The sequence below is a fragment of the Myotis lucifugus genome, unplaced genomic scaffold (assembly GCF_000147115.1).
Source record: "Myotis lucifugus unplaced genomic scaffold, Myoluc2.0 scaffold_1594, whole genome shotgun sequence".
Lineage (NCBI taxonomy): Eukaryota > Metazoa > Chordata > Mammalia > Chiroptera > Vespertilionidae > Myotis > Myotis lucifugus.
This window is the reverse complement of record NW_005872642.1, coordinates 621-8,872: the sequence shown is the minus strand read 5'-3', so window position 1 is coordinate 8,872 and position 8,252 is coordinate 621. Positions and strand designations below refer to the sequence as shown.

Genomic DNA, 8,252 nt, shown 5'->3' with positions numbered 1-8,252 from the left:
ACCCCGCGGCGCGGAGGGGCTGTGGCTGCGGCGCGCCCTCAGGCGGAGCGCTCCGAGTGGGCGTAGCCGGGAGCGCGCTGTGTCCGGAGCTGATGGCGAGGAGACTGGCGGCCCCGCCACTCGCTCTGCACCTTTCTCCAACCCGGGTTCCCCTCCTCGCGCAGACTTCTCTGACACTCCAGGCTCTGGGACTGACTTCCCTGAACCACTCACTCAACATTTCCTATACTTCCTGCATTTTTGCAATAACCTTTTAAGGGTACATGCTTTGTAAGCCAATTATAGTAAACTCTGGAGGGCCAAGAACATCTCTTATGTTCATTCTGTACCTCAGAGAAAGCAAAACAATGTCCTCAGTGTAAGCACCAATCACTATGAGGTTGTGATGTTAGACCGCCCTGACCGCAGCCAACTGTGTTAAAACCATGATGGAAGCTGCTTCCAGCTGTTCGCTCTAGCACATTCGCCATAGCAGGCAGCACATATAAGTTTTAATAATTTGCATGTTATACGTATATGTGTTGTTGCTTTTGAGAGTACTGGATCCTTCATTGAGAGCTATTTTGCATTCCACTGTAGTAATGTGCAAAGTACAAAAGGGTCGGTATCCTACATCTGAGCATCCTGTGCCAAGAAGGTAGCTGATGCTTAGCTCGTGATTAAGAACATAAGCTGTCGGTGTTAATCTTAGGTCCAAACCTCGGTTCCACTATTTACCAACTGTATGTTTGTAAACAAATGTCTTAGTCTCTGTTATCTAACATGTAAAAATACTGCCTCCTTCAAGGGACTGTTAGGACCAAGCGAAGTGATGTACATAAAGTGTTTAATGTAATACCTGGCATATTGTATGGGGCTGATAAATGGCATTTAAGGAGATATTTCTTCTCTTAAGAAATTAACCCTGTACAGGCAGGCCATTAGGGTTAGTGTGGAACTACCTTTGAGGGACTCACAGCCTGGCCTGTTCAATGTTTTTCGAGTTTACTACAGTAGTTAAGGAACCACAGAAGAGTTTGGACTTTGGAAGCTGGTGTTCAAACTAGAATCTAGAAACTTCCATTTTTTTTTTTTTTTTATTTGTACTGAGGCAAGGAGGTTCATTGTCTGTCTTCTGGGAACTTACCCAAAGCTGGAGCCCTGCTTCATCCACCAGGGCAGAACTCTAAGAGACTTGGCTCCTCCCATGAGAATTACTGTTGTTCAAGCATGGAAGCCTCTGGCACAGACTGTTGATTATTTAAAAAACCAGACACGTTGCTGGGAAGTAAGGACCGGGAATTGGAGAATGTTGTATTGTGTTATGATTATAACAAACCACTACAGTGTTGAGACTAGTAGCACAGAGTCAGTGAAGAAAGGAAATGAGCAGAGTTAAGTTTCCAACAGCAGGTGTCATGTGTAATGTCAACACTGCTCATGCATCTGTATCAGATGGAGCATCTCACACCTGAAAAGGGATTGGGTATCACAGAGAACCACAGGGATTTGTGTGCCAATGAGAGGGAGAAAATGTGTCTTTGTATTAGTTACTAAAATAGAAGATTTTTGCAATGAGTAAAAAACAAGGGGGCTTTTGAACAGTTTGGAGAATAAAATTTTATTGGAAGAAATTATTATATAAGAACTATGGAACAGAAGAGTCTCCAGCATCGTCAAGCTTAATGGAGAGGATTCAGGAAGAGAAGGAGAGGACACCAGGTGCTCTCTGGAAGCAGACCTGAACAAGCTGGGACTCTGAGGCACCCACTCAAACTTAAAGAGCTGCAGTTGATTTAAGTATGACTCTGCTCCTTGAGGTTAAACTCCCAACTAGAAGTGGAGCAAAGGAGATCTTGTCCTTTGGTCAAAAGACTCTCCAGAGCAAATCTGAAGCCCTAATTGCAATTTCAGCCCACTAATTTCTTACCTGTGAAACAGGTTCTGAGCACAGAAAAAATGTGAATGACAATGGGCTGGAGATTCAGTCTTCTCTCATAGTCATTCTTAAACTCTAGTGCTGCCACAATTCAAATAATCAAGGGCCATACATTTCCAGGCAAATGTAAGATGCAGCCTGATTGAGAGAAACTGTTCTGCTGCTGGCTGAAATAAAAAGTTTTCCAAAAAAGAAGCCTAACCCAGGACCTGCCAAAATTAGGGATGCCTTTGCTCTTTGGGCCAGTCCTTAATTTTACTTAATTTGATTCTTTTGTTTACAATGAGACTGAGATTGCAAGATACCAAGTTCATTTAAGCTGAATCAGAGATGTTTTTTATACAGGGTGGGGCAAAAGTAGGTTTATAGTTGTGAGTACATGAAACAGTTTATTCTTATTTATTAATTATTGTACTATTTTTCATATGAACAATTGTAAATCTACTTTTGTCCCATCCTGTATTATATTGCTAGAATAAAAGCTAATTCATAAAAATTAGCATACTTTTTTTAAAATATATATTTTATTGATTTTTTACAGAGAGGAGAGGAGAGAGAGAGCTAGAAACATCGATGAGAGAGAAACATCGATCAGCTGCCTCCTGCACACCCCCTACTGGGGATGTGCCCGCAACCAAGGCACATGCCCTTAACCGGAATCGAACCTGAGACCCTTCAGTCCGCAGGCCGACGCTCTACCCACTGAGCCAAACCGGTCAGGGCAACATACTTTTTTTTAGAATTATTTTAAGTTCGATACTACTTAAAACATTTTAAAACAGCTTTGTGTTGAGCTAATGTTATAGATAGTTAGAGAGTTACCAAATTCTTAAACTATTGAAAAGGCTGTGTAAGTTTTAATTGCAATTATTTCATTATCAATCTTTACAAGTAAAATAAAACTGACCTAAAAGTGTGAGGTTCCAAGGGTTTTTCAACAAAGAAGAAAAGCGTACTGTGAGAGTATAAACTTATATGAATTAAATCAACTGGCTAATCACATTTTTAAAAAATATGTTTTTATTGATTTCAGAGAGAGGGAGGGTGAGGGAGAGAGAGATAGAAACATCAATGATGAGAATCATCAATTAGCTGCCTCCTGCATGTCCCAACTAGGGATCAAGCCGCAACCCGGGCATGTGCCTTGACCAGGAATAGAACCATGACCACCTGGTTCATGGGTCGATGCTCAACCACTAAGCTACACCAGCCAGGCATACATTTTTTAAAAGGTTCATAAGTCATTGAGAATTCCATAAGTACTACATGTTATTACCATAATTGTCAATGATGTCATTGCAAGTTCACATAGTACAACATGAAGCACATGCTGAATATTCCTTTTCTGTATCTGGTCATATTTGAACTGATTTATATAAACTTGTAGCTGCTAATCTATGTAGGTGCTCAGCAAGCTACTTAACAAAGCAGTGCTCAAAAACTTGTTAATCTAATTTTGAGAGTCCATAACCCCTACTCCTGAATTCCTCTCTCCACCTCTGATGAATAAAATGGAATTTAGGCATTCATGTCAATTGTAAAGTAAATTATAATGGAAGCAGAACACAAGAAAAAGTACATTTGGGTCTCAACCTAAAGTTCCACTGTCTTCCTGCCTAACATTGAGTCTTAAATACTCAATTCTACTGCCACCTGCTCTCAAAAGTGTTTCCCTCTCCACAGCCTCTTCTGTAGACATTATAGCACTTAACACATTTAATTGTAATCACTGGTTTTAGCCACTGAAGGCAGTCCTTTCCCACTTCTATATTTGCTGATCTTGGCAATGGCTAATACACGTTGAATGCTCAGTAAATGTTTGCTGAATGAATGAATATAATCCTTACATTCCTAACATCAATATTTTAATTCTTATGTTCACTTATATTCAAGTACATAGTACTAATATACACTGGCACAATGTAGGATTAGCTTTCGGTACCTGCTATTCTTCATTCACATAGTGATATTATTAATATAGATTAGCAACAAAAAGCAATTCCTAAAGAAATATGTCTCATAAAATAATACATCAATAAAATTAATATTGTGTTATTAACATACATTTTCTCATCCAAGACGGTCTCTCTCTACTTTCAAACCAGGATGTTTTCATGATTAAAACTAGATCTAATTACTTTTCAATTCTAATTTTCCTTTGGCACAGCAAACAAACCATAAAACAGCAGTTTCTGCCCGTTTTAATAAATTAATGTAACTATTTTATCTTTATTTCCCACATATGTTCTTACAGGTAAAATTCCATTACAGTGAATTCTTTTAGATAGCCAAATTGATGGTTATTGCATTTATATATTATACAAATTTCAGGACTAATTTATTACACAAATGCTAGGCTTCAAGAAGTAAAAGCCAACATCTGAAATCTGAGTAAAAAGTGACATATAGCCCTAGCCGGCTTGGCTCAGTGGATAGAGCATCGGCCTACAGACTGAAGGGTCACAGGTTCAATTCCAGTTGAGGGCACATGCCTGAGTTGCAGGCTTGATCCCCAGTAGGGGGCATGCAGGAGGCATGCAATCAATGATTCTCTCTCATCATTGATGTTTCTATCTCTCTCTCCCTTTCCCTTCCTCTGAAATCAATAAAAATATTTTTTTTAAAAAAGTGACACATATAAATTCTATCAAGATCAGAGATCACTGTGTAATACAGTACTTTACTTTGAAATATGTACAAAATTATGAAACTGTCAAGAGATAGTTAATTTCTTTTTTCTCTTTCATAATAATAAAAACTCCAACAAAGTACTTTCTATACCCATTTATTCTTCATAATAAATCACTATTATAACTGACAATAATGAGAAATGAAAATACTTGAACTTTTAAAAAATACAGAGCCCTTCTTGATTAACAGAATTTGTTTTAATAAAATTTTATCTGTAGTATCTTATACCTTAGACAAGTAACCATTAAAACAAAGAAGACAATGCCAGAGTAGTCATATATTACAGATCTCAGGAAATAGACATTCAGAAAAGACTTAAGGCTACCCAGTAATAGCCTCTTATAAAACCCAACAAACCTTACCATTGTAATTTGATTTAAAAGGGACCAAAATATTAGTGTCTGTTGAGCCAAGAATAAGAAAATCTTCCACTGCTGTCATTTTCATGTTCTTAGTTTTTCAATCAAATAGTCAGCCTGTAATTTTAAAAACACAACATGTTTTTTATCACAAATATGGGAGCTGGTGTGAAAAATTCTACTGGCGTCCCTATTATAATAAACCACAGCAGACCAGCCGGATAATACATATTCTCTTCCTAAAAACATCTTACAGAAAACCTAAATGTAAGTGGAATCATATACTATTTGGTTAATTTCCCTGAGTATAATGTCCTCAAGGTTTATCCACGCTGTAGCATTGGTCAGAATTCCCCTCATAAAAAAAATCATTTTTCAAATACAGTGGACATATAATATTATATTAGTTTCAAGTGTACAACATAGTGATTAGATATGTAGGTACCTTAAGAAGTGTTCACCTCAGTAAGTCTGGTAACTTTCTGACACCATACACAGTCATTACAATATTATTGACTATATTCCTTATACTGTACTTTATATCCCCATGACTATTTTACAAAAATGTATTTTTAATTAGTTTTTATTATAGAAGCATGGCTCATGTAGAAAATTAGAAATACAAATACAAGAAAAAAATCTTGTTTTTAGTTACACTGATATTTTAAAGACTACATCAACTGTCCCACAAAATATCACACTATTTCATTTCAAATACACACACATTCCTTAAATATATTTTAATTAAATAAATCATTTAAGCAAGTTGAAGAAAGAAAAAATAAGTTTGAAATATGAGGTTTCTAGAAATCAGGTGTTTTTGAATTTCTTATTTACTATGACTATTATAATATGCATTAATTAATAGTAATTATTTAATTTACAATTTTATAATTACTCAGATATAGCAACTCTAGGTCACCTTATCATCATGGACACATAAAATAAGAGACTGGTAAATCACTAAGCAAGTGGCCCTGGAAGGACCGAGTCATTTTTTAACCTTGACTGTCAGACCACAGGTCTATAAGCAGCTGAATTCTATTCTACTTTTGTCCTAGCAAAGCAGAATTTTGCAATTTTTTAGGCTCAAAGCTTCAACCTCACATCTGGTAGTTGATGCTACTACTACAGCCCTTTTTTAAGAAGTTTAAATATCAAAAATTACAAAATCTCAATTTCTACAATAATGTTGCTAATGAAGACAGAGGCTGCAGGTAACATTTATTGAGTACTTACTATTTGTAAGGTACAGTTTTAAGTGCTTTACATGTAAATTATTTTATAAATTCTACAGAAATAGGTACTATTACCTATATGCAGGTAATAAAGAACTTGGGCCTTAAAAATCTTAAGTAACTTGCACAGGGTCCCTCAAGTAATTAATGAAGCCAGAATTTGAATCCAGATTTGATTCTGGATTCTGAACTATAAATGCCATGATTCTTCTATATCACATCCTCTACCTGCAATGGAGAGACTCAGCCTTAGCTTCTCTTCTACAGATCTGATGACCTGAAAAATCCCCCAAATTAAAAATATTATTTTGGATATGTGCAAGCAGTATGTTAAAATAGATGATCAAGCCTATAAAAGCTGTCTCCAAGAAAAGAAAAGCTACATAAAAAAGGACAGATATTTTATATACTTTTGTATGCTGCTAGTATAACAATAACACTTACTGTGATGAACCAATAGGAATTTGGTCTATAAACCAATTTTGATAAGAAGCCAAGCTGATCAACTGGTGCTATGACATGAAGGTGCAAGTGGGAAATGGAACAGAATGGTGGCATATGGAAACCCATTCTAAAACAGAAAAGTAAGAGATAATTGACAAATCAGTTCTACTACAGTTTTAAGCTATTTTTTCATGTTAAAATGCATAAATGTCAAAGAGATCCAACACAGGTTACCTAAGATAGATCTCCACTCAAACATCTCTTTTACTGTTTTTCTTTATACACTTTAGAGTATTCACAAAGTTCCTCTTCTTTTCATGTTTAAATGCACAGTAACCTAAACTCTTTATCAAGAAGGTCTTACAGTATATCATGCCTTAGTACAACGGTTCTCAACCTGTGGGTCACGACCCCATTGGAAAACACATATATAATTACATATTGTTTTTGTGATTAATCACTATGCTTTAATTATGTTCAATTTTTAACAATGAAAATACATCCTGCATATCAGATATTTACATTACGATTCATAACAGTAGCAAAATTACAGTTATGAAGTAGCAACGAAAATAATTTTATGGTTGGGGGTCACCACAACATGAGGAACTGTATTAGAGGGTCGCGGCATTAGGAAGGTTGAGAACCACTGCCTTAGTATAACCTTTATGAATTTGGAGTTGGCATTCCATCCTATCACTTTCTGCCTTTATCATATTAAGACATGCTAAGATATTTAATTATCTTAAGATATTTAATTATCCTAAGATATGCCTCTTCAATGAAGCTAAATAAATAAATAATTACTACAGGACACTCAAGTATGGTTCCATTATTCCAAGACACAGCCAGTAGATGGCAAGCATTCTCCTTTAATAAAAGTGGTAAATCATTTCCTTATGAACCAGGATTTTAGTAGTGAAATTAATTATGTATCTAAAAAAATTATCAGTTGTTTCTTGTTTAACAATAAAAATTCAGATGACAATTATTCATATTCGTTTTAAAATACATAAAAGAATTCTTTTGACTAATAAAAATTTTTAAAAATATGATTTAACCTCTTAAAAATTAATTTACAGTTTTGCAAGTCCACTTATTCTAAGTGGAAGAAGGCACAGGAGAAGTGCTATATTGTACCAATATAGGACAATGTAAGTCAGATATGCAACACATATTGAAAAGCTTTCACCACTACCTAGAAAAGGAGACTAGGTTTTCTCTCTATGGAATACAAATTATATAATGTAGAATCAAGTAATCCAAAAGCTAGAAGAGACTCAGCCTTTTTATTTTAAATACTAGAGGCCAGCACACGATTGAAATCACACGAGGAGGCGCCCCGCCTTCCGCTGTGCAAGGAGGCACCCCCCGGGCCACGGGAGTCAGGCCTGACTGGCACCTCGGCCTGACTTCCACCCCAGGCCCTCCCAGCCCCCCTGCCTGTGTCCCGCTCCGGGCCGCCGGAGCCACTGCGCTGGCTCAGGCAGGCCCCCGTGTCTGTCTCTGTCTCCGCTCCGGGGCCTCACCTGCGCACACAACCTCCTCCTGTCTGGTCGTGACCCATTATGGCATCCCGGCCTAATTTGCATATTACCTCTT

The 8,252-nt window shown here is 36.8% G+C and overlaps 1 long non-coding RNA gene across 1 annotated transcript; it reads right to left on the bottom strand.

The window, feature by feature from the left end:
* Positions 1-4,687: 4,687 nt before the first annotated feature.
* Positions 4,688-6,804, bottom strand: LOC106695546. The gene is made up of 2 exons (XR_001346616.2): positions 6,651-6,804; positions 4,688-5,085 (listed from the first exon to the last, which is right to left on the bottom strand). It is a non-coding gene; the product is annotated as an uncharacterized LOC106695546 (long non-coding RNA).
* Between the last annotated feature and the right edge of the window lie 1,448 nt (positions 6,805-8,252).